General features: G+C 36.7%; 1 long non-coding RNA gene across 4 annotated transcripts; it reads right to left on the bottom strand.

The window, feature by feature from the left end:
• Window positions 1-3,119: 3,119 nt before the first annotated feature.
• Window positions 3,120-25,202, bottom strand: LOC134511664 (uncharacterized). Of its 4 annotated transcripts, XR_010069948.1 has the most exons (7): window positions 25,063-25,202; window positions 22,414-22,550; window positions 18,993-19,132; window positions 17,015-17,285; window positions 15,149-15,283; window positions 12,398-12,459; window positions 3,120-3,919 (listed from the first exon to the last, which is right to left on the bottom strand). It is a non-coding gene; the product is annotated as an uncharacterized LOC134511664 (long non-coding RNA). The 4 variants fall into 4 exon arrangements; XR_010069945.1 differs by lacking the exon at window positions 15,149-15,283; XR_010069947.1 differs by lacking the exons at window positions 12,398-12,459; window positions 15,149-15,283.
• Between the last annotated feature and the right edge of the window lie 14 nt (window positions 25,203-25,216).

The following is a 25,216-nucleotide window of genomic DNA, read 5'->3' as shown; positions in this document are numbered from 1 at the left end:
TAATATCTATAAACTACTAAAAAAATTGTGCAAGATTCATCTTGACACTGTTAAATGGGTTTAAAACAAGACTGGTAAATACATGCAAATAGAAATTAGCCAAATTAAAGCAAAGATCAATCTAGCCCAAAGCAAACAAATAGCTTTCATACAGATTTGTGTTCACACACTTATGCACCATTTAGGTAACTGTCGGACACCTTTACTGAAGTTGGCAGCACATTATGTTTAGAAGAGGCCTCAAGGTGCGGTTTTAAGCCAATTTAATTAAAACGGTACAAAAAGTTGTGCTCATCCTCTTAGATGCTTAGCGTTCCAGCTTCATGAATTAGCCAGGTATCATCTCAGCCACAGTAATTGTGCATGCAAGCCTAAACCTGTGGCTAACATCAGGCACAGTGTGATTAATCCCAGGGAATTCTGGCAAGAAATGAGAATGTTTATTATCTGCTTTTAAACTCATCCCCTATTAATAGTTAAATCTACTTTCAGTAGGTACGGTGCATGATCCTATTAATACTGACCAAGGGAAACGGAACCTAGAACACTTAACATCAGTAGGTACCCAGTCTTGTAATAGTGTTTTAGGCAATTTTCATAATATACAGTGATAGAAATTCCCAGATGATTAGCTAGATATGACATTTGTCTTAATTTATAGGAAGGAACTCACTAGCTCAGGTAATACTAATAAACACAACCAACCACAAATTTGGGGAACACAATCTGCCCCTAACAGATTACACTGAAATCAACGAGCCTGTAGAGACTGGTATTTCCATTTGCAGTTTCCAATTAAAACATGCATTATTTATAGCAGTAGAGCCTTTGCCTGAATATAATAAGACAGAGAGTCCTTTGTCAGCGCCGTTACAGCCCCCAACCTATGCTGAGGCTGCACTTTGTGGAACCACTGCTCTATGAAAGGTCTTTCCTGACAGCAAAGGGAAGTAAGAAGGAAAGGGAATGCAAGGGACAGTTTGTTCAAGAGGAAGCACAGTTAACAGCTTTGTAACAGTCACACAGGAAACTCACCCCAGCTTCCCCTCGGGCTCACGTAAGTTGACATTCATAAAACCACACGCATATCACTGTTTGCTAGTTTACACAGAAGAAAACCCAAGGCATACTAACTCAAATATTCCTAGAAAAATAGTACTTGGAGCTGGAAGCAGACTTCGAAGATTTCTAGTATCTGTGACAGCTGAAGAGAAACTAATTGTTTACTGATCTAACTATATTTCAAATATTTTATACTAATAAATGATAGGTTTATGTGATAGCCACATTAGTTTTCCATTGATTGCTACTCCTGAAAGACCAGGGCGTGTGGACTTTTAATAAAAGGCTAGTATTCCAAGATGTCTTACACAACAAAAAAGAAACGTGTCAGGATTACTAAGTTTCTGTACGTAGATTTTGTTCCTTTTCTAGAGAGCAAGAAAGTATTTCTGATAGACCGCGCCATATTCATGTTGAAAGATCACTTACAAGGACATACCAAAATCCTTCACTTTACTGCAGAATAACTGTACTGCCTGAGGCTGGTGTAAAGAACAGATTAAAATTTGGCTCTATAAATCATACCTTATATGTACAGAAACTGCTATCAGCAGTCAGTCTTTTCAGAAAACTAGCTAATGCTGACTATTTCTGCCTGCTTGTAATAGGGTGATAAATATACAAAAAAATGAAACAAAGCACTTATTTTATACTCAAGATCTCATTCTTATTTAACTTATCAAGCCTATTATACAGCCTGCACTAACAGCAGTGGGAAAAAAAATGGGGAGAAAAAACCCAACCCAGCACATTAAAAATTCTAGCGGGCGTGCAACTGCACCACGCTACGCCTGCAGCTCTGCTACTCCCAGCTCTACTCTTGCCTGCTCTCAAATGCTAAGTTTGAACTTGGTGCTTATATGAAAGATGCAAAAACAGGACAGAATGCTGCCAGAAGTAATGTCTAGTAATTACTAGTAATTTACTAAGTGGTATGCACCACCCTTCACAACATTATTGAATAAATTCCCTAGAAAAGTAGGTACTAGATTGCTTACACCACAATTGTCAAGGTGACATCAAAATGGAAGCTCAGTTCACTTACCAACTATTAGAAGTCCCCTAGCGCTTTTTGCAAGATTGGGACTGCTGATTTGAGTTTTGGCTGAATTCCAGTTTGGTTAATTAAATTCCACATGTCTACATCCCCTCCGCAGTTCACATCCTTTGCTACTGCTAAATGATATTAAATAACCAACACGTTAAGTCAATGTCCTCTGGGCCTAACATCAACAAGGATCAAAATATTTCCCCAATGCAAAGTTAGTGAAAAGCTGTTGGAATCCTTCAGAGTAAAGTACTGCTGTTGTCGTAAATGAGTACTTACCATTCAAGCAATTTCAAGTTAAAGAACCATCAGACTGTTGTACAAACAAGTTAAAATGCCGCAATGTAAATTGTATTAGGGACAGAAAATATTTCCCATTAGTAATTATGTACATGCTCAGTTGCAAACGTCCAACTATTATACTTCCAGATGAAGAGGAAACAAGTGTTTATGTTTGGCATGCATTCCGACCTTCTCTGTTCCAACTGTACAACAGGAAGACAAGGTCTGAGATGCTCATCATTTTCTAACAGTATAAGCATTTCCTTCTCTGAAAAAAGTTTCTCTAATTCTTTAATAAAGATTCTACCTACAATTTGCCAGTAGCTACTCTCCACATAAATCTTTTACTAACATTTTTCTGTAAATCAATAAATCTACAACTTACCTGAAGGGAAAATTTTACCCCAGAAGTTCCCCAATTCTTTACAATTGTGTTAAGAGAACAGTGTAGGCACACTTCGGTCACTATTTGCTTCTGTCTGGTAGGAAGTTGTGATATTAGGTTTTTTTATTTTTAGCAAGATTTACATGTCCTGAGTAACATTCATAGCTAATAACGGATGCCACAAAACCACCATAGTCAAAGAATGAATGTGAAGTCTTAGAGTAAAACCAGTCCTCTAATAGCCTAAAATTAGGAAGTATTTCATTCTTCTAATTTAATTTTATTTTTTTTTAAGTGAGCAATTTCTATTTGTCTAAATAAGGTACAGATGCATTTAATCACTGAATTTTAAGTCAAGTTTATTTAATATCATATTTCAATAGCTTATATTCTTACTTCAACATTGGATTAGTTCAAGATAATAGACATATTTTGTTATAAAAATAACCACAAATAAATTTAATGATTTTTTTTTTTTTACAACATTATGAGTGGTACAGCATCAGTAGGTTTTCTTGAATCATTTACCGTTTTATATAGAGAGCTGTATTAAAAGTGAGAGATGTAGTACAGAAACCACCTGTAGGGTTCACTGTCAGCTTTGGTACATTTTAACAGATTCTGCCTCGAAAAGTCAAACTCTTCACTTGTAACTACACGGAATACATCAACAAGAGGTCACCAGAACAAAAAAATCAACATGTCCACCCTTTGTGCAACAGAAACCTTCACATTCCTCTCAGGACACTGGAGTTAACACCTGCACCATAACGCAAGCAAAACTTTTTGGGAAGTCCATTCTAAGTGCTTTTAATTGCCATGTAAGGACTGCTTCTTTTCTTCTTCCACATAGCCCCTGGCTTTCAGCACAAAAGTCTGACAATGCCAACAGCTTCTTTATTTGCTGGGATGCTCTGGTGGAAATTTAAGCGTGAAGAACCCAGTGTTCCACAGAACTGATTTGAGGGTAAAGGTGAGCTGGGAATTGGATGGTTAATGAGGTTCCTGAACTCAGGTGATATTTCTTAATGTGTTTTCAGAGAAATTGTTTGTCAGGGGAAGAACAGCAGCAAAAACTACAGCCAAATGCCTCACTAGTGTGATGTCGGCATACATGAAGGTCCAAGCTCTTCTTCTGAATGCTGTAAAAAAATTAAAAATGCGTCAGACATTAATACCATCAGTATCAGTTAGCACTGCACGAACACAGGCAGTCAGTCTCTAGCTAGAGTGTTCACAAATCCACAATAGCCAAACAGTAGGTCAGGGGATGAGTCATTCCTAGCAAGATCTCATGGTTCTGTCCAGTGGCAGAACACAACTCTCCTGACTCCTAACCCAATGATTTCACTTACAGCTAGCTGTGTTCCCAAGTGAGAGTTCCTAGACCTAAAATGTCTCTCATTTTACACAAGCAAGATGACACTTTTCACCATTTTTTTTCCTACCACTGGAGTAAGTTAGTGGAGTTTTGCACCATGTTTTCAGCCATATTTCTATTTTAGTGTCAGTTGTGAACCTGTAGATCTATCTATTCCTTGAAAATAGAACCTCTGTGCAGGCAATAACAATCTAAACTCCTACAAGCACAAGTGTCCCAATTTACTTTTTAGTGTTAATAGGACCTATATGCATTTACACCCTTAGGATATAATTGCACCAGCATGCAGCCACACACACCAGAGATGTAGACATTTGCATGTGTATCTCCATGTAATTCCAGTTCAACGTAGTGAAAACTGCAAACCAGTCTGAATACACTGAAGTTTTGACCTTGCATTTGTCATTTAATTCTACCTACTTTGCATTATGACAGAGGGAAGTACCTCAAAATAAAGAACTTAACCATAACACAAATACTTTCAAGGATTCGTTCTATAGCAAAATGTGAGGTCTGCTGCACACTTACTATGGGTCTAAATCCTGGAATTATCATTTGATCCTAATCAAAACCTCAGTTCTTTTAGATTCAGGGAACACCAGATCTAGAATCTAAACCTTTGGATTTTGGCACTTCTCCCATAAAAGGACAACCTAGAATACAGCTGTATACAGGCTGTAAGAGAACCCAGACTGAGACTCAGCACTTGTTACCTAACATCAAACAATCAGATTTCAAAACCTGCCAGTTCATAACATAAGCTTCTCTGAATTTTAGGTTTCCCTTAAAGAGATATCAAGGATTTGTTTATTTTGGCAACAACTATTTGCAACCATATGAGCTAGGAAATTAAAACAATCACCCACAGTAGGATTCATCCCACATGTTACCCAACAGGCGTTTTATCTTCTAGATTTCCTCTGTAAAGTTAACTGCAGGCAGGCAGTAAGTAACCCTAACAGGGGTGAATTAGCCCACACATTTAAGTAATGTCTCTTATGACATTAAGAAGTCTTTTGGGAATGCCCATCATTCTCCATTGAGTATAGAAGGGGATCCACAAAGAGGTCAGCTTAAACTACTGAGGTGGCTAAAATTAATTCTTAGACTTAGCAATGTATACACCATACCAGTTTAAAAACCTCACGGTTGGTGCTGCAAATATTTACAGGTTTTCTATATTTGGGGTTGTGGTACTTAGGCAGTAGTGTTATTTATACGAATGCAACAAGCAAAAGACTCTAGACTTTCTTAAAGTATGCTTAATCAGAAAAGCATACCTTAATCCTCCTTTCCCCTCACACCTAACAAATAAAAATATATTGGTTGATCTGGCATGTAAGGAAGTATTTTACTACGCATGCATAGAAAAACTTGTATTTTCAAATTAAGATTTACACAAAAGATTAAACATTTTCCCATACATTCTTATTAAGCAGCACAGAACTCTCCCTACCTCTATTATCATCAGGAACATGCAATTTTCAGGAAATCCTCTAGCAGTCTTTGACAGCAAAACTACCAAAAACGTGAACCTGTCGGATTCTGTGCCATCAGAAGCAGTCATCTGACTCTTCCAAGTCACTAAGCAAGGCAGATATCTCAAGCAAATTTACATCTCTTCTTCTACATAGCTCTAAAGTCTTGATAAGACAAAAGCCTTAAAGTAAAAAGACTCTACCTGTTTAGCCCAGTTACATACACATTTTAAGTCTTGAGTTCATTATACATACACACAGAGATGCACTTTAAAGTTAAGTTGCAGTGTAATCCTGAATTTTGATGAGCAGTAGCCACTGCAGATTCCACTATATTGTTTTTCATTCAATGTATCTGGTAAGCTCAAAGCAGAAATAATCTTAATGGGTTAGAGCTTGAATAATGAAACTCTCTTCTAATTCAATATCAGTAAACAATATATATTTATTCATTAACTAAATCAGAATACTGGAAAAGTTTAGAGATGACATTTTTCTGTATATTTCATCACTGCAGTTATGCCATCCCTCGTCTTGCTTACACTCAGATCTGCGTGTGATTTCTACTCTTTACACCACACTTTTGAATACAGCCCACTGAATCAGTCAATGGGTTCTGTGTGGGTGTAAAGTATATGCTTGGGGACTGGAAAAGGGTTGGGTTTGCTTAGGGGTTTTTTTCTTTCCCCCCTTTTTTTTTTTCTTTAGCATCCCTACATTTTGTTGCATTTTTGATATAATTTCAGAAATAGAGCATGCACTTAAAAATCTTAAGGCTATTACAGATCTGAAATAGATTACTTAAGAAATAAAAACTAACTTAACTGTATTTACCCAATTCAGGCGAACTGTTTCATGAGTGGCAATTTCAAACATCCACACTGTTTAGGTCTGGAACACTGCGCAGGCATTTGCCACTATGCAGAGAGGAACTAAATATTTTGTAAGCATAGATTCTACACACAAGCAAAAAGTGCTTCCAGAGAGCGTTATCACTCTTACAGACACTGGTTAAAACATTCACTTCCTGATCTCATAGACCCTCATTATACAATAAGTTTTTAACTTATTAAAGAACAATTCTATTAATTTCAAATGTAACTAGTTCCACAGCAAAAGTTAAGCATGCAAGTGTTTATATTATGATGGTTAATGTGCATCTAACAAGGCAAAGTAGGCTGGTTAATTTGCAAGCAACAAAATCTTTGCTTCCTGTAAGTAGGGCTGACTTATTACAAATAAATTACTTGTAAAATAATACTGAACAGAGACAAAATACTATGACAGGCATTACAGAATGGTTTATTAAAAAAAAATAGATTTTTAGTAGTATAGGACTTAATGACATGTTCCCTGTCATGCTTACTCTATCCTTTAACTAAAGCTTTCTGACAGGAGACGGAACTGGATTTCTTGTGCCTAATACAGTAGTGCATAAAGACTAATAGGTTATCAGTGTTCCACTCTACAGGAGTTCACCACTACCACCCCTCTCAAATTTTCCAACCACTATTTTCTCCTTCATGTATTAGGACATACATGATACTTGCTAGAAAGTAAATATCTGTAAACAAATACATGTTGTCTTTGTAACAAGGCCAGTAAGCGACCATTCCATTACACAAATTTCCTTCATATTTTGTTACAACATTTTGATAAATGTTTACAATTCTGCATTTTTACACAGCTGCCACAAAAAATAGGAAAAGCGTTCTCCCCGTTATTCCATTACCAGGTACTGAAAAACTCTTGGTGAAGGAGGAACTTACTTTAAGCTCAAGGTATCTTATCACTTTTGAGATGCATTTCCAGATTTTAATTCTGACATCAAAAGACTCCCCAAAAGGAGCACTAGCTTTGTGATCAGAACTACCTAAAGAAACAGAGCAAATTAAGCTCTCCTCCACAGAAGTAACAAACCAAAATTTATGAAGCCATCTCTTCGCCAACCTCTGTATACCTCAAGAAGTGACTTGTGAACATCGGCTTATCTTAGTTTAAACCTTTCGAGTTTAAAAAAAAACTAAAGCAAACAGTACATCATTTAGTGTACAGAGTTTAAACACACAAGAATTTAACATTTAAACAGCCTCTAAGGATGCTAAGCACATACTTTTAACATGTACTTTGGCTTTACTAAGACTGCCTAATGCTCCCACTCATCGCATGACGCACTCTGCCAACACTGCAAAATGAAATGCATTAGCACTGTCAGAAATGTGATCATTTCCTCACTCAGTGGGGGTGGGAGGGTGGAATCAAAACACTACAAGCAAAGTTGCAGACAAAATCAGTGTGAAAAGCAGCATGGTGCACCTAATACAGCAAATTAAGACATACAGTAGTGAATGAACACATTTTTGCTTTTATACAAGTCACTACTGTTTGTCCCAGTACCCCCTTCACAGACACAGCTATCACCTTCTACCAGATATTTCTGGTTTAGGCACATTAATGTTCTATACACCTTCCATCAGTCTATGCAGTTATATACAGAAAGAGCTGTAAAGAGGGACAGAAAGCAATCCCTTTAAACAAAAAAGCCTTTGTAGAGCCAAGCTCCAATAGGAATATACGTAAATGCTTGATGAGGCTTTTACTAACAGGTAGGAGTGCACACCTTAAAGTGTGGGGTTTTGTTGGTTTTTTTTAAAAGCCAACAGATTTATAGAATTTGTCCAACAGAGGGACATTTCATATATTTACACTACATGAACAGAGTCAACATTTGTAGGGCCTCTCACTAGTGTGTGTTCGGAAGTGCTGTTGCTGAGAGCTTGCATCAGTGGAGGTGTAAGAGCAGATCTCACCTTTGAAAGGCTTCTCGCCTACGAGTAAATGGAAGCAAATATGAAGGAATCTTCTATGGGAACACAAAGTGTGTGTTGGAAATTCAAAAGAAAAGCAGTGGATTAGCATTTACAGCACATCCTCAAAGCCACAGCTCATCTTTCACATGATCTTGTTGCTAATGAAGCATGATCTTAGATAATGGTCTAGGCAATTAAAGGTTACAGTCCGTTTTACCAGTAGGAGATCCGCTGCATCTAAATTTGGCTTCCACCATAAGTCTAATCAAGAAAAACTGGCCAGAACCATTTCCAAATTTAGTTTTGATCTTTTTTTTCCTGAATCAAAGTTCAGAGGGCCAACTTTCAGCGTACTCTATGTCACCAATTAAAACCAACCAAACAAAATCCCTCAGAAAGGGGAAATGTAGCAGAACAGGAAACTGTCAAGAAGCAAATGGAAATGACATTAAGGGAAAGTCATTTTACACGTTAATGAAGAAAACACAAAGTATTTTCTGTAAAGACAGCAAGTACAACATTTAGGTCACAAATACAAAGGAAAACAATGACTTTCAGTAACGAAAATACTGAGAGGTACATTCTTAAAGGATCTACATTCCCACTGACAATTTCTGATTCACAGTATTTATCTTCATATTTTTCTGATGTACTAAAATTCTGAAATATTACAGTGGAGAACCTGAAATGAACCTAACCAGAAAGAAACCACCGACTGAAAAAAAAAAAAAACAAAAACAACCCAACAGCCAAGCACAAACAGAATCACAGAATGGTCAAGGTTGAATGGAATCTCTGGAAGTCACTTGGTCCAACCCCCAAACAGGCAAATCTATCTTCATTTTTGCAGCCAAAAAAACCAACCACAAACAAAATACATACATAAATTTGAGTTAAAAAATAATTAAAAGTGAATATATTTTAAGAATATAAGTCCTAACACCAACCCTGGTATAGTAATAATTCTCCTCAAGACAGCATTTCACACCAATGTTACTACAAGTAACTCTTCACTTCCAGTTTTACTAGTATTATCTTTTAAGAATTAATGCAGGGGATATTGCATTGCGTGGTCACTGCGTAGTCAATATGATGTGGAAATCAAAGCATTTTTTAATGTTCACCCCCAGTTGTCAATGGGGAAGCAAACAGGAAGAGGCTTATGACATTTGAGGAGCAGTTGTCAATGGCTTGATATCTAGATAACAAATTACATTTTCACAAGTAGTAAGAGCTTCTTAAAACTCATTAAATATGTTTGCTGTAGGTTACATAGCAGGTCAGCTGCAGAACAAGCAAAAGGACACTGTTCCTTCTGGATTTGCAATCCTTCTTCTAGACAGTGACTGACTTTGTTCATTTTTTGCAAAAGTTTCATTTATTTTGCATGGTTTTGGTCACTTGTCTACTTATGCACCAGAACATCATTAATAGCACCTGGTGACTCTGCCTAGACAGCCTCCTAGGAGAAGCTGGCTATCTCTTCTTTGGGTATCGCTCTCCTTTTCCTTTACCTTTTGAAGCCCTGTCAGTTGCCTTCTACAAAAGCTAAGAATTTTTAATAGAGCAAGTGTCTGTCTTCGAACATGGCATACTTGCTACCACAGAGATTGAGAACCATCTGTCCCAGTAGCATAAGACGTCTATCAGCCCTCTTCACACCTCTGTTTCCTGCCAGACATCTGCCTACTCCCCTCTGCTGCCGTGTGTGATGCCACGGCTCCAATGCTGCAGGATGGAGCACCACCCACGTCGCTCAAGTGTCCTGCACTCCTGCCAGGAGCACCGCATTCCTGCCAAACCACTGCAAGAGTATTTCATTTCTTCAACTGGCTGAAAAGTTAATTTTGCCAGTGTGGACAAAGGTGGATATTCGCTATTCACTATGCTGCCAGGTCCTACAGGACAAGATCTCCGCAAGCTGATTTATTTAAATATTATCACAAGGAGCTATTGGCTCCCCAATGTACTGTCCACTCACTCACTGCACACATCAAGGAGCAGGTTTCAGAAGGCCATTAACGCAACACAGCACGTTCCCATCCTATTCATTCAGTTACACTTATTTTCTAATCCTGTAAAATGCTCCGTTCAGAAGAAAGGAGAAAGGCTTCACTTTTTAAATACCAGCAAGATGGAGCAGATCCAACAGCTCCAACCAGACAGTGATACAAAGTACGTTCTTATGTGTAAATTCAGAATTTCTAATGCAAGTGCCTTTTTTGGCAGACTGACAGACTTAATATAACCATGGTAACACGAAGTCTATGTAAACAAATCACTTGACCAAGACAGAAAGAACCTCAGAGCATCAGTCACAGAGAGGCTGGGCCTTTGATAGAGGTTCAACATTGAACTTCAAGACAGAGAACTGAAGCAGGAAGCTTTCCAGAAAATGAAAGGGAACGTAGCCAAGGTAGACAAAACACAATAAATTAAAGAACTTGAAATATGCCAGTATGTGCAAGTTGATTTAAAAAGTTTTGAGCAGACATTCACATTCTTTCCTTGACATAGAGGAGTACCAGTATGGAACAAAAAATTAAGTACTGTCTGAAGCCTGCATCCATCTGAATCAGCAAAGGCATCCTCCTCAGTTAACATGCCAGGGACATAAGCTGTCCGTGTCTTTGCAATATCTATACTTTTACATAGGTGTCTTCTGAATATAAATCCTAAACCAGGATCTCTGTGAATATACTTATATTCAAAAAGGTAAATCAAACACATCATTAAAGATCAATATCCCTCAATGCCACAAAAAAAAAACACTTAAGTCAAAAATGTGCCTGTTTTGTTAAATCATGAGTCTTTGGTTTTTGCATATTCAATGCAAGAGGGAGAACTACCAATAGGCAAAAAAATACCCCTTTTCTCTAGAAATCCTTTCTGTGGCACAAAAGGAGCACTCCTACATAGCATTCAATATTCAATTGAATTCAACAGCACTTCTACCTGAGCAGTTTATCTAAGTAGTAACATAAAGAACACATACATGTAATCCACCAGTATGAAATAACACATGCTGTGTCAGTGAGGCCTCGAGCATTGTTTCATACTCACCCCTGTGTGTCTGCCAAACTAACCAAACTAACTATAAGAACACTTCCTGTCAGAAAGGAAATGAACCTTGTCACAGCTGGAAAATCATCATCTATTTTTCCTGTGTAAGTGCTCTGAAGGGATGACATTTCTCAGATACTGTTGTTAATTTAGGCTTTTAATGCCTTTTATCATGAGCGTTTAGAGCTATTAGTTAGGAAAGATTGATATCATTATGGGAGGGATGAGAGCACAAAGAGTCCTCTCAGACCTGTCTACAACCAAGTATTTCAGTTATTATTTTATTACCTTTCAACTATTTATTTATATTCCCAGAATGACATACTTTGCTGTGTTGAGAAATTTACTAGCAGACAATACTGCATAACACAACATGATTATAATAGATTGTTGCATTTTGATGTCTGAACAGTCCACCTAAGTCTTTTAGAATTTTTTTTGTCTGGATCAAAAGGACAGATTCTACTTTCTCAATTGCATGACATGCTGCTCTTTCAGGCCAGCAAGTGGAATTTATCTAGAAGGAACAATAATGCATATGAAAGTTATATGTGTGCTTATATCCAAAGAGAGGAACAAAACTGTAAAAGGCTTACACAGATCACAAATCTGCTGTTCCCAATTCCTTGATTTTCCAGATTCTTCCCTGCACCATGCTTAGAATACCTCAAAACCATTTAACTGTATGTCTCAAGCACTTAAAGTTCCTCAAAACTCAGCAACAACAGAGGAAGCCCTGGTTGGTCACAAATTCTAACACAAGTCTATAAAGCAGTAAAGTCACATCTTTAACAGACAATAATTTCAAAGGGACAAATACAAGCACAAAACAACTTTAAAATCCTTGTCTGGTGGAAGTCAATTACAGCAGATTTAAAACGTGCTTACATCTCTATCCCGATTATTGGTCAGCCCTCAGCAAAAGGAAACGGTGTACTTTCGAGTCATACCTGTAAATAATTAATACTAAGTAAATACTATTTCCAAATACATGCACTACATTCACATGTTAGATGTAATAAAAAGGATTACTCATTCTTTAAACACTATAATGAAAACGCAGCTATTTTCATGACACATTTGTGAAGGTAATTAAAGTCCTGCTGTTTTGAAGACAAAGTATTTTAGAAAAGAATGAAATTAGTTTGTATTACACTCAAGACTTCTACTGGTAAAAGTATTCCTGCTAATTCTAAATTAAGAGTGAATCATACAACTGCTATTTTATGCAATGGTATTCAAAACAAGAAAGATGCAGAAGGGGATTTAAGCCTCAATTATTTCTGTGGATTAACACTTTCTTGCACCAGAGAAAGCAAGCTTACATTGCTTAAAGAATAAATGCCCTTAACTTGCATGAGGGAACTTAAGTACTCAGGGGAGTTGCTGAAGTGGTGGATGGAAGAAGGTGTGCAAGCTAAAACAGTAATCTCAGTAGAACCAAAGGCCTATATGGAAAAATCTGGGACTTAAACAGCGGGCTTCAAGATGGAAGCCAACTCTGAGAGGCAAGCTGTGCCATTCTAAATAACTCTTTGTAATAGTTTTTCCCTTTTCCCTAAACATTTGTGATCTTTCAAGAGGACAAGCCACAACAAAAAAAAAAAAAAGTCAAAGATCTAGATTCTAAACTCCTACATGACATACTGAACTTTTTTAGAGCTATAAAACAGAGACCAAAAATGGAGAGGCTAATTTCTGCAATATCTGTGTGAATCCAAGCACAATATTTCAAAGGTAAGTTAATGCCGATTCACAGACTAGGAAAATGTTCTTTGTTACCATTTCTATTCATTGAAATCACAACTAAAATTGTACTTTTTATGCACTTAACGGACACGTCTTTCACAATGACATAACAAGTTTCCTTTGTTAGGTGATTAAATGCTTTGTAGAAAAGTAGAGCAATTTAGATTTTCTAGCTATTTGAATTACTCCTTAAAAAATGTGTGAGCATAGCTGCCTATCTCTAGCACATGTAATAGCTTTAAATGCAGATTCCAGAATTCTGATAATGTTGCAGGCAGTGCCTATCTTATGCAGTGCCTGTGGTGCAAACTCTCCACAAATACTCATGTGTTCTTTTTTCTTTAAGGAGAAAAGAAAGACAACATTGTTGCTAGGAGGGTTGGTTCAATCTTATAAATTTAAGGACTGAAAGTCCAAAGAAACATGGAATTGTAATACAGATTATTTAACCTTTCACCCTTCAGATATAAATTAGGTGTGTTTGAGACAGTAGGAAATTCTGACCCATTAAGACTTAAGGGTCTTGAGTACTCTTGATCAAGTTTTAGGCTCCATAAAGGTCCCACATGCATTTTAACTCTTCTGATTTTTAATGCAACAGTCAGGTATGACTATCAATAAATGAGTCTAGTTAGAAATCAGTTTCATTCTTCCCAGTTAGCTTTTGAACACTGATTATAGGCAGCTGATACTCACAGATGCCACTATGATTTTCCCTTCTTTATATGAACTTTTGGATAAAACTCAGCAACTGAAAAGGTTAGACTGCCCTCTCTCTGTGGCTTCTTGCTAACTACTTGATCTGTAACTTCATAAACAGAATTATGGCCAAACACTTTCAAGGAACTCATAATTGTAGGTATTAATCAGCATTTCCCCATACAGTCCTAAAAAAACTATACTACAAATCACTAATATGGTCTGCCTCCATACAGTTTGAGATGATAAAAACTGTACTTCATTGCCTAAATAAGAAAATAAAATTTGGTTATATTGTTTAGTATCACTAGTATTCCCTGTGAATTGAGGCCTTTAACTCACAAGCACTGTCAGCAGAATGCACAAGCCACCCTTGTACGTGAAGGTGTCAATTAATATGTGAATTAAAAGCATCATTATATTTAGTGTATTCTCAGTTTTATTTTCTGATGGGAGAAAAATGGCCATGAGAACATTATTTTGAATTGTAATAACACATTAATTTAACTTGAAATATAGAAAATAAATATTTGAAAAATGTAAGTCAGACCTAGTTGACATTAACTAATAATGGTTTGGTTGTTTGACTATTTTATTCTTTAAAATGTACACACCCCTAATGCCATAGTCACAAAAATCCTAAACCTTCATATAGACTGCCTTTTTCATAAACCTGAAACAGATTTTACTGAATAAATTCTACTGCCTAATACTGAAAAGAATTAGGACTTCCAATTCATACATTCCAGCTATCCTTGTGGCATATAAACAGGCAGAAATCATTAGGCAATCTATAGGTAGTCTGTTCTGAAGTTTACAGGCAAAGAGGAACACTGAAAAAGCATTTGAAAAGTAAAAGCCAGTGTGATGATGTTCATTTGCTGCCCCCTTCTGGGGAAAAACAAAACAAGCAAAAAAAAGCACCAAAAGAGCTAGGCAAACAACTGCTCCCTGCCTACTGTTACCTACATCTCTCTGATAACTGAACCGTGTGACAGCAAATCTTTTTAGGTTTAAGGGCTTTTTTTTTTTTAAAAGTTTTCATTTTAAAATATCAATAGACTCTAAAATATATTTCCCAAGCGAGTCTGTTAATCTAGGCATAATGAGAGATGATTCTGGGAAGAGAAAATGAGGCTACTTGCTTCGTCTCTCTGGACCTCTGTGTAGCAGCACAGACTGCGCACTTACCTACAGTCAGCATAGAAGAATTATCTTTACGCCATTCTGCCATCAGTTGTTCAACGTAAGCTGCGGGACACAACACTGAACTGGCTGCGGTTCACAACAGATTCTGTTCTGCCAGTCCCGCCACAGGGTCAGGACCTTCAGTGGAAAGAAGGGACAGCCACAGGCTGGTAATATAGCTAACTGCTAGTTTTGTTAGTTTGCCCTTCAAAAAGACTGTAATAAAGAAGCAGAGTTAACCTGAGGTTTGCTCTGCTGTACAGATAGCACACTAAAACTCAAGTCAGAACTAGGTATGAAAAATTCAAGTAAGTTCTTAATCTTTGCAGTAATTACAAGCATTGTTCCAGAGAGAGCTCCAGAGACCCAGTTCATAAATGTTCTTTTTACTTCCAAAACAGAGAGGTAACGCATTCACCAGATAACAACACATTTCATATGTAACCTCAGACTAAATTTGGATTGACATATTCCACTGGTTCAAAAATAACCGTCGTAATGATATAATGATGTAAAGTGCTTAAGCTTGTACTTCTCCAACTTCTTTAAAACTGAAGACAAGTATTTCAAAATACCTCACTGTGAACACGGGAGCACCTTGTCTACCTCCTTGGTTAATCTGTAATGACTGAACTGTGCTTTGACAATGACAAGGCTTGTTAACTGACTACTTAATTAAAAAAAAGACACAGATGCATATGTGAAAGTTATATCATCAGCATTATCAGCATGTCAGTCTACTTCCTACCTACTAGCAAAGCTGCTACTTCGCTACAAGTAATCAGGCCTTTGATTATCAAAACCTAAACTCCTTTTTTTTTTTCTTTTTATTACACCAATTTTAGCAAGCTACTAAAACATGCATTTATTTCTTTCCATGTGAGCAGTAACAACTTCAAACCAGGAAATCCAGATTCGGTATAGACAATTGGTTCAGTCCTAGAAAACAGCAGGGTAAAGAAGCTATTTGGGGAAAAAACTTTGATAATTTGAATTCATTAGACTATAATACAACTTTTAAAGTCAGAAAGTGATTAGTTAAACTGAAGGCACCTATTGTGAAAATGTTTTCTAATAACATAACAGACGTGTACGGCCATAAACAACAACAACAAAAGAACATCCCCAAAACAACACTCACGCACTTAGAAGAAACTTAGAGAAACAGAATGTACACTAACTTCTCTACCTACATACTAGGAAAGCTATCATTAGAATATTGTGTGATGCCTGCTCATGGATGGGTGGCTACCAGAGATCACTATCTTTATTAAAGAAAAAAACATATTTTCTGAATAACAGGAAAGCATCAAATGCAATCTCAAGTTCTCTTTGGAAGAGAGGATGCCCTTGAGGTCAGACAAAGTCTTAGTGTGAACTCTTAAAACTGCAGATAAGTGCATTTTTGCATTAGCTGATAAGATTGGTGCTGCAATAAACATGCCTCTTAGAAATACAGCCATGACTTCAAAGCAAGCTGTACATTGTCAGTTTTTTCATCTACTTTACATGCAGAATTCCAAGAAGTCTCATAGCACATCTCTTGGCTCTTCAAAGAGCACCTCAGTGGCTCTCCTTTGTTATTGCTTCTAAGAAAATGTAAGAGAAAGCCTTTAGAAACACCTTTTGATCTGCCCCTACTTACTTTATTCAAAAGACCAGTACTATCACAAACCAAGAAGAAAACTATTTGAATAGGATACTTTATTTTCGTTCAGGCTATCTGTGGGCAACTTTCTTGTAAAAATAGAAAAGTAAATAAATAAACAAATGTGCCACATTACCAATTGTTCTGCAATGAAGATCTACACAAGTACTTGGAGCATAACAAACAAAATGCAAGTTTTACTATAATACGGTCATACTTACCGTAGGTACTACATGTAAATTAACTTCAATCCTTCTTTCTAGTTGCTTTTGTGCTGGAGCACACAGGATTATCTTCAGCCTTCTTTCTTCTCTTTCATTTGTTTTTCGTTTGTGGGGGGTTTTTTTTTGGTTTTTTTTTTTTTTTCTGATGGATTTGTTTGTGATGCCCATTTATCTGATGTCTGGTTCAAAACCAGGTACCTCATTCCAAAATGAAGACAGAAGGGCTGTAGAAGTTTTGTGGTTTTCCATATGCTCTTTCAACTCTGCTCTAGATTGCCAATTAAGAAATAAGATAAGTATACTAATTCAAAAAGAAACCCAAAATACAGTATCAACCAATATTTTGCATTACCACCAGTGACTGAAAAGACTTGAGAATTTGAGATACTTCCAGCTGAAAGACAGAATTGTAGAGGGATTTTTGAGATAGCATAACCCTCATAATATAGTCAATCAACAGACAAAAAAAACACCTTGCCAATCATTCTGTGTTCTGTTTGTGAAATACACACACAAAAAAGGGGAAAAAATAGCTTCCCAAAAAAGCCAGACAAGCCATTTGTTTGGGTGGGGGTTTTTTTGTTTGTTTGTTTTGGGGTTGTGGGTTGGTTTTGGGGTTTTTTTGGTTTTTTTGTTTTGTTTTTTTTTTGTTTTGTTTTGTTTTTTTTTTGGTGGGGGGGAGTTGTGGGGTGGGTGTTTGGGTTTTTTTGTTTGTTTGGGTTTTTTTAACTGTTGGGCCAAATTAGATCCAAGTTGTTAAATATAGGTAATGTTGAGGAAAGAAGTATTCTATTTTACTTTTGCACATATTGTAAATACAATGAATATGCAGATGACTTACAGCAATGTTTAACTGCCATTCACACCCACCCTAGAAGTACAGATTATCAATCTTGGATGCATACTTTCATTATAAAATTGCCACAGTGCTGCTCAGCACAAAGAGAAAACCAAAGTGGAATATGCACAAATTATAATGACAGGCTGGCCATCACAATAAATACCCCTGTTTTTTTAAAAGTGACAAAGGAGGAAGGAGAATCATGATTTTCAGGAATCTCATGTGACCTGAATCCCTTGGGTTTACCAGATTACAATGTACCTATCATACAAAAGCTTCATCTAACAATGCACATTTTAAACAATTGTCTTTTCTAAGTTTCCTCAGCTAAACTTCCAATGTAGAAGATTATACACGAAGATAAAGAACAAGCTACATATTTACATAATGTAACTACTACGTTGCAAGGAAGTGATTTATTTTTGTTAGGAATATCCAAATACTAAGTTCCCTTTCTCATGCTGCTGTTAAAATAGCATAAAACTCTAATTACATTATTAAGATTAATATCAAGACCAGTGAAATGACAGCCATTTCCAACGTAAAATATAAGTTTAAAAAACACAGTGCTGCATACACTTTTAAATATATAGCATATTTTGTAAGACTAGGAAAAAAAATTGAATAAACCCATGAGACAATCAAGAAGATTGCCAGTATTCATTTCAGAGCAAGGGGAATACTTTCATCCACAGAAAATATCATTTGGCACAGAGTCACTTAATTTGACTCAATCTTTTTGGTCCTGACATAATTTGCATATTACTGCTTTTGTAGGATTTAATTATTTTAGAAACAGAGTACCAAAATTTCTCTTTTTGCTTGCCTGTCTCCCTCCCCCCTGCCTACAAACAAGATATGAAAGGTGATATTACTTTTTATGTAAATGATTTAATCTTAAAACAGTTGCACCAACTCTGAAGGTGACTTGTAAAATCCATCAACTTAAGCAGTATGTATCAAATGTTCCATGCAAGGGCTTGGTAATGTAAGACATTTCAGTACACTATTGTTTACAAATCCTGTTGTGTTATGGAGCCAATTTTAGGACCACTTACAGATTAAAGAAAAAAAGTAAATAGCTTTTTTGAGATTGTACATTCAAGACAGCATTATGAATAAACAAACACTTACCTGATCCTCCATTCAGTATGTACCAGCTCCATGCTTCAGTGTGGTTTGACGGTCAATATATCACCACCAACACAGTATATGTTAGGACGTCATGATGGAGCTGAAGCCAGCGACCCTAAAGGGTCTAGATGTCACAGGACCTAAGGAAGAAATATGTGAAATTTTATACACAACATACTGTACAGTCTCACAGCCTAGTAACTATGAACACGCAGCACATACTGCTAAAGATTATAACATTTTTGGTAATTTATTTTAGTATGTTAAGGTAGATTCCCAGCATATTTCCCACAACACAAAATAAATACTATATTAAAAAAACCTCCTTAAGGTCCCTAAGCCAAAAACCAAAAATTAGGAATTACCAAAATTAAAGTTGCCTTGGTAACCCTAATTTCATTGCTTTTGTGTATATACGCTATGCCCACTAAACAATAAACCAAGGTTAATAAAGCACTACCCATTCTATACACGGAATTTTAGAAGGATCACGGGGTGGGGTGGTGGGAATAAAAATTTGTATACAGTCAAGTCAGGCAACAGAAGATTTTGCAAGGGTACCTACCCACATAGATGAGTGTTTGACTTTGCTACCTTTACTGTGAGTTTTCTTCAATTTTTGTGGGGTTTTAAAAACACGTTTAACATGATTTAGGCTTTGGTTTTGAAAAAAAATACCTATGAGGTTAAAACATAAATTCCAGAATTCACAATGGGGAATTATATTTGGGCTGACCGGCACTGCTGAAACCCTTAGATACACCAGAAACTTCTGATGCTAGAACTAATTGCCATTTGAGTAATGACAGCAATAGCAAATGGAAGTGGTTTCGGACCCTGTTACATTAATGGCGGTTCACGTATCTGAGACTCTAAATCCTTTCTGTCCACTTCAGGACAATGTGTTGCCCAAGTTATTTTCAGTGTCCGAGGCTCCCCACTATTTTATTCTCTGCCCACTACCAGTAGCAGTTTCCTAACATGACCAATTCTGCTTGAGTTCTCCTCCTCCTCTCATCACGTCCTCCAGCAAATTCTCATGGGTTTTCCAGCCCCACTGGTCTTTAGTATCCAACTTTTTTTTATATGCTCTCTTATGAAAGAATTAAATACTTTTGCAGCCAGGTACCAAGAAATCTGATAAGTTTTCTATATTCCTGTCCCTGCCTCCCTAAAACAGTCTGTCACAATTAGTTTCCTGCAGTGAGGTATCTTGACTGTTAACTGCATTTTTCAGAGGCTGTAAAGAGGTGAAATCTCAACAGACTTTTGCATCAGGAGTTTGCCTTTCATTTATTGTAACAGAAGACAGTATCTGAAAATTGCTTAGATCTTTCCTGCAAGCCATGGACCATTAGGACTTTTTAAATAAAAGGTATCCACAGTCTTACTGGTTCCATTTGAAAACATGAACAGAAAGTTTTCTCCCAAACACATTCTAGAAAATTTGTTAAATCATTTTGGTTGATTTGCTTTAAAAGGGAGAGCGTCAGTTAGAGGCAAAGAACCAACATAAAAAATTTCAGCCAGTATAGTTTAAACAAACAAAAAAGCAAGGCAGGTGAGCAAGTGAAAATGGTATCTTTTAAATAAACAGCAACATTGGTAACAAAGCAGAGCATCTACAGCAGTAAAAAAAATGCAGTGCACTTTTATAACACTAAAAATTAAGTAAGCAGTTGAAGTATAAAAGAAGTGAGAGACAGGCAGGTGTATATCATAAATTCATTTAATCTCTGTTTTCAGAGGAAGGGGACTTCTTTAACATAATCTCGGGGAAAGTTTATTTATCAGCATGAAGAGGAACTGCTGCTAGAGATGTACAGCCTCTACCACTACTAAAAAATAAATTTCAAAATCAAATTTGATGGCTTAAGAATTCACAGCCCCCGCCCCTCCTTTTGTTCACCCTGCAAGAGACAAAGCCAGATAGAGTCCTTTGAAAGTTGCTTTAGGATTTAAGAAGCGTTGAAGTTAGCTATAAGTATTGCTCATTTGATGGAACTAAAGTAAATATATACTGATTGATGAGCCGCTATACATTTACCCACCAGATTCACCCTGCTTCAGTTAACAAGATTATCTGAAGACAGCAGACAGAAATCAGAGACAGAGGGGCAAGCCTCCACATAGGTCTGTTCTAACCACAAGTCTAGCACTTTGTAGGTCAAGGTCTGAGGAATTGGAACTGCAAACAGTATGAACTGTGACATGCGCTTTTGACATCATTAAGTGTCAGAAAAAGGAATCAGAAAGAGATTAAACACTTTGTCAAAAAAAGATCTAGACTGTAGATTGAACCTGGCTGGCCATCATTCAGAGTATCTGTTTCACAAAGCTAAAGTCAGAAAAGCTTCAGACATGAAGCATCCTTCAGCTGTGACATTTTAAGCAGTATAGTATCCCCCTGCCTCCCAAGTCAAGGGTCTAGTTTGAACACAAAAAAACCCAACAAAACAGTGAGGTAATACAGTGTCTTCCTTATACAAAGCAAGATGGAAATAAAGCTCTTGCCAAGTAAGACAGCAAAATTGATGAAAGAAGATAAACTTGCCGCTACTAACTTAACGAAGAATTTCCTTTTAAATTAACAGACAAGTGGTTATCCGACCAAGCAATTATCAATTGCCAAAATAAGCCCATCAAAAACTCAAATCAACATAAAACGTACCCAAACACCAAGCATGTTTATAGTATTTACAAAGCATTTGTTGCATTTTCTTTTTTTTTTTTAACTGTTTATTTTATAAAGAGACCTACTGAATGGAGGGAGAGAGGAATAAAAAAATAACAACAAAAAAATCCATCTATATTTGGAAAAAAGGTCTCTCACATCTCTCACATTCAGTACATGGATGCAGTTTGAAACTGTAACTATGGTTGCGCAGATGCTTGTAGACCTTGATCCATTCCTTGGCTGTATTAAAAGCCACAGTTTGTTATAATAGGTTAAAATTGGATTAAATACGTTAATTTATAATATAAGACATTGCTCCATGTTAAACAATTGTTAATGTAAAAATTCAAACTTAACTCCTATGTAGTTTTAAAGTGGTTTTTTTGCTTATTTAAACGATGTGAGGCTGAATTTGGCTGAGATACGCAGCATTTTAGAAGAAAGAGCGATTATTAATTATGAAGAAAAAATTTGACCACAGGGGCTCTGGTGGCAAAAGCAAGGTTAGCTCAGCTCTAAGAATGCTCAATGCACTCCTCTTCCCCAATCTCAAAACAAAAAAAAAAAAAACCAAAAAAAAAACAAACAAAAAAAACCCAGGATAACAAGCAGTTCTCAAAGATTTCAAACCACAATTTAAAATGGCTTAGCAAAATACACACTTGCAGTGGAGTTATTTTGATGTGACTTATTGGGCATACGAAAAACATTGAAGGAAATAATACTTAGGAAACATCAACATACCCAAGCTTCAAAGGATTATTTTTAGTGGTGAGGATGCAACACACATGTCCATTTTCTTCTAAGCACATCTGCTGACAGTCTAAATTTGGTCTGGAGAAAGTACTGGTCAGAGGTTGTGGGTTTTGCACAGAGGATTTCTGTTTAATGGGAAACGCAATCAAGATCACTAAGCCTTTCCTGTAAAGGTTTTGATACAAAATCACTCAACTTTGCAGCAACTTCTGGACTCTTTTCTAAAGCTCAACATTCAAAGACACAATATGAGGACAGGCAGTGTGATTAGTCTTTCAGGTCTTTTGCCTCTTTATCCCTAATGCAGATGGTAAACCGTCACTACACAGCCTATACAGATATCAACAACTGTTTTAACTTAGACAAGTAAACAAGAAATAACATTCCATAATCACATACAAGAATCTCTCAGAATGACAGACTGATAGCTTTGCCCTAACTAAGAAATTAAGAAGAAACTTCAGTATACTCCACTGAAGTATTTTAGCAATTTGTACGCTGTTTTCCCACTAACCAGTTAGGCTTTCATGTAGGCTAACAGTTTTAACAGATATAAAAGTTATACTGTAGCAAATAATGTCAGCAATTAGAACTAAAACTTGGCACTAAACATAAGCATGATGCTAGGAAGCTACAGTTAAAACTGACTTCAAAAGCTATCCTCATAGCAAGCATACCCTTTGTGTCAGGTCCACAAGCATAATAAATGGGCAGACAACAGTTCTTTGTAATGTTATAGTAAAACTCCCTTCAAGGGAATGAAACATCTGAAAAATACCAGCAAGCTGAAGACTTCTCATAATTTTTTTAATGTTTCTTCTCCACCTCAAAAATGTATAGAAATTAGCACAGTGTTAAAAAGATATTTAGAAAGGCTTCCTTTGTTTACATTTATCACAAAAATGCAAACAATATTCAAAACAAATGTAAAATATTTACAATTCTATAATACTGCCAAGGGCTTAAAAAGTTATTAAGTATTTAACCTACTAAATTTCTCAACAGAAAAATAAAATTAAGTAAACTTCCTGCATATGTTAACAGTGAATAGTAAGTTATAATCTTCAAAATTCATTGCCTCCAGACATGATAGAAATTGTCAAAATAGTACCCCAAAAACCTAGACACAGGTTGTTTTCTCACTACAGTTGTAAGGGACATAAGTTTTTTAATTTTTTTTCTCCCCCCTAAAAAAGGAAGAAAATTACTCATTCAAGAGACAACTTATAATTTGTCAATACAAAACAGTTCTCCTTTTACTTAAGACAACATTACTTGCATAAGCACTCATAAATCTTTTCACTGTTGTAGTCATAGCTATTTTGAAATATTGTGGATTTCAGCTGTCTTTCTATGTGCGCTCCTTCACAATCTCTTAAGAGAACAAGTTAGACTGGACCACAGCCTTGACGGCAGCTTACAGTCACATACAATTAAGTGGAGACACTGTATGTCATTGGGAAGTACAAAAATACTCATTTTGCTTTTAGTTCTAAAAATAACTCTTTTTTTAGTTACTTTTCCTGCAGGACTTCTGCAATAATCTTCTATCAAAATTCTATCTCCTGCCCTTTTAAGCAGTAAAGCCTCTGAACAACCCCACCTGTCCCAAAGATGATTTCAAAATTAGACTACACAACACATATTCAATCTAAACCCTTCAAAACCTACACTGCAACATAGATACAATGCCCAGCCTGGGTACAATCACAAGAATCAGACCACTACCACAAACTCCAGAGCATTCCTGTGACCCATCACCTTATTTCCACATAAATTACCTGGTTTTGCACTGGCCTCACTGAACAATCAGAACTAAACCAGCAGTTCAACCCAGATGGCAAAAATTTGGTTTATATTAGCAGTAGCAGCCATAGAAACCTTGCTAAAAATCAATCAATCACCTGCAACACCAAATGGTTAAACAGAGAAACACCCTGACTAGTTTTATGCGCAAATCCTTCAAGATTTTACCTGCACACTTGAAGATAAGCACTAAAGACGTTCTTTTATTGAGGATAAAACACTTGCAACTAGTAACAGAAACACTTTTGTTTTTTCCCCTTCTTGCTTAAATGAAGTACAATTGGTACAAAACCAATATTTGTAGTCAATACAAAGGCGAAGGACCACTGAAATACCGGAATTATGTCCTTTTGTGATTTAGGAGACACAGGTTATGTTACTCTACCAAGGTCCTCCATTGTCAGGGTGTAAACGGAGAGCACATTTAGCTAGCAGCAGCATCACAAAGCTTCGAAATAAAACGAATGAACCTTGATAGACGTACCTTCACAATAACGTTAAAGAGCCACTAAAATGCTAGTAAAGTTGAAATTATTGGAATATGAGGGTTAACTACCCCTAGAAATATTCAGAATCCACAACATAAAGCGAGACCAGGCTTTGCAGAACGAAGAAACAACACCAAAAACTGAACGCTTACAACGCTTTTTAGAATTTTTGCAATCCTCACGTTTTCTTTGTTTAAACCACGAAGATGTTTCACGGCAGCATTTACAGCTCGTGCCGAAACCCCCTCGTACATCTAGCATCGACCAGAGTCATGCGCCACAGAGAAGTTTATCGCTGAGGCAAACTGCACGAGAATAAAAAAAATAATAAAATTTCACTTACCTGTAAAATCCCTGTGCAGATGTTTAAGCATATCCCGAGAACAGCAACCTACGCGAAGATTTCTTAGCAGCGGGAGCACCACCAGCCTCCGCCGCCAGCGCCCCCGTAGAGGGAAATGGTGGCACTTCCGCTCCGTTCCCCGCCCAGCACGCGG

This window comes from Chroicocephalus ridibundus, chromosome 2 (genome assembly GCF_963924245.1).
Source record: "Chroicocephalus ridibundus chromosome 2, bChrRid1.1, whole genome shotgun sequence".
Classification (NCBI taxonomy): domain Eukaryota; kingdom Metazoa; phylum Chordata; class Aves; order Charadriiformes; family Laridae; genus Chroicocephalus; species Chroicocephalus ridibundus.
Note: the sequence above shows the minus strand (reverse complement) of the source record. Positions and strands in the feature narration are given on the sequence as shown.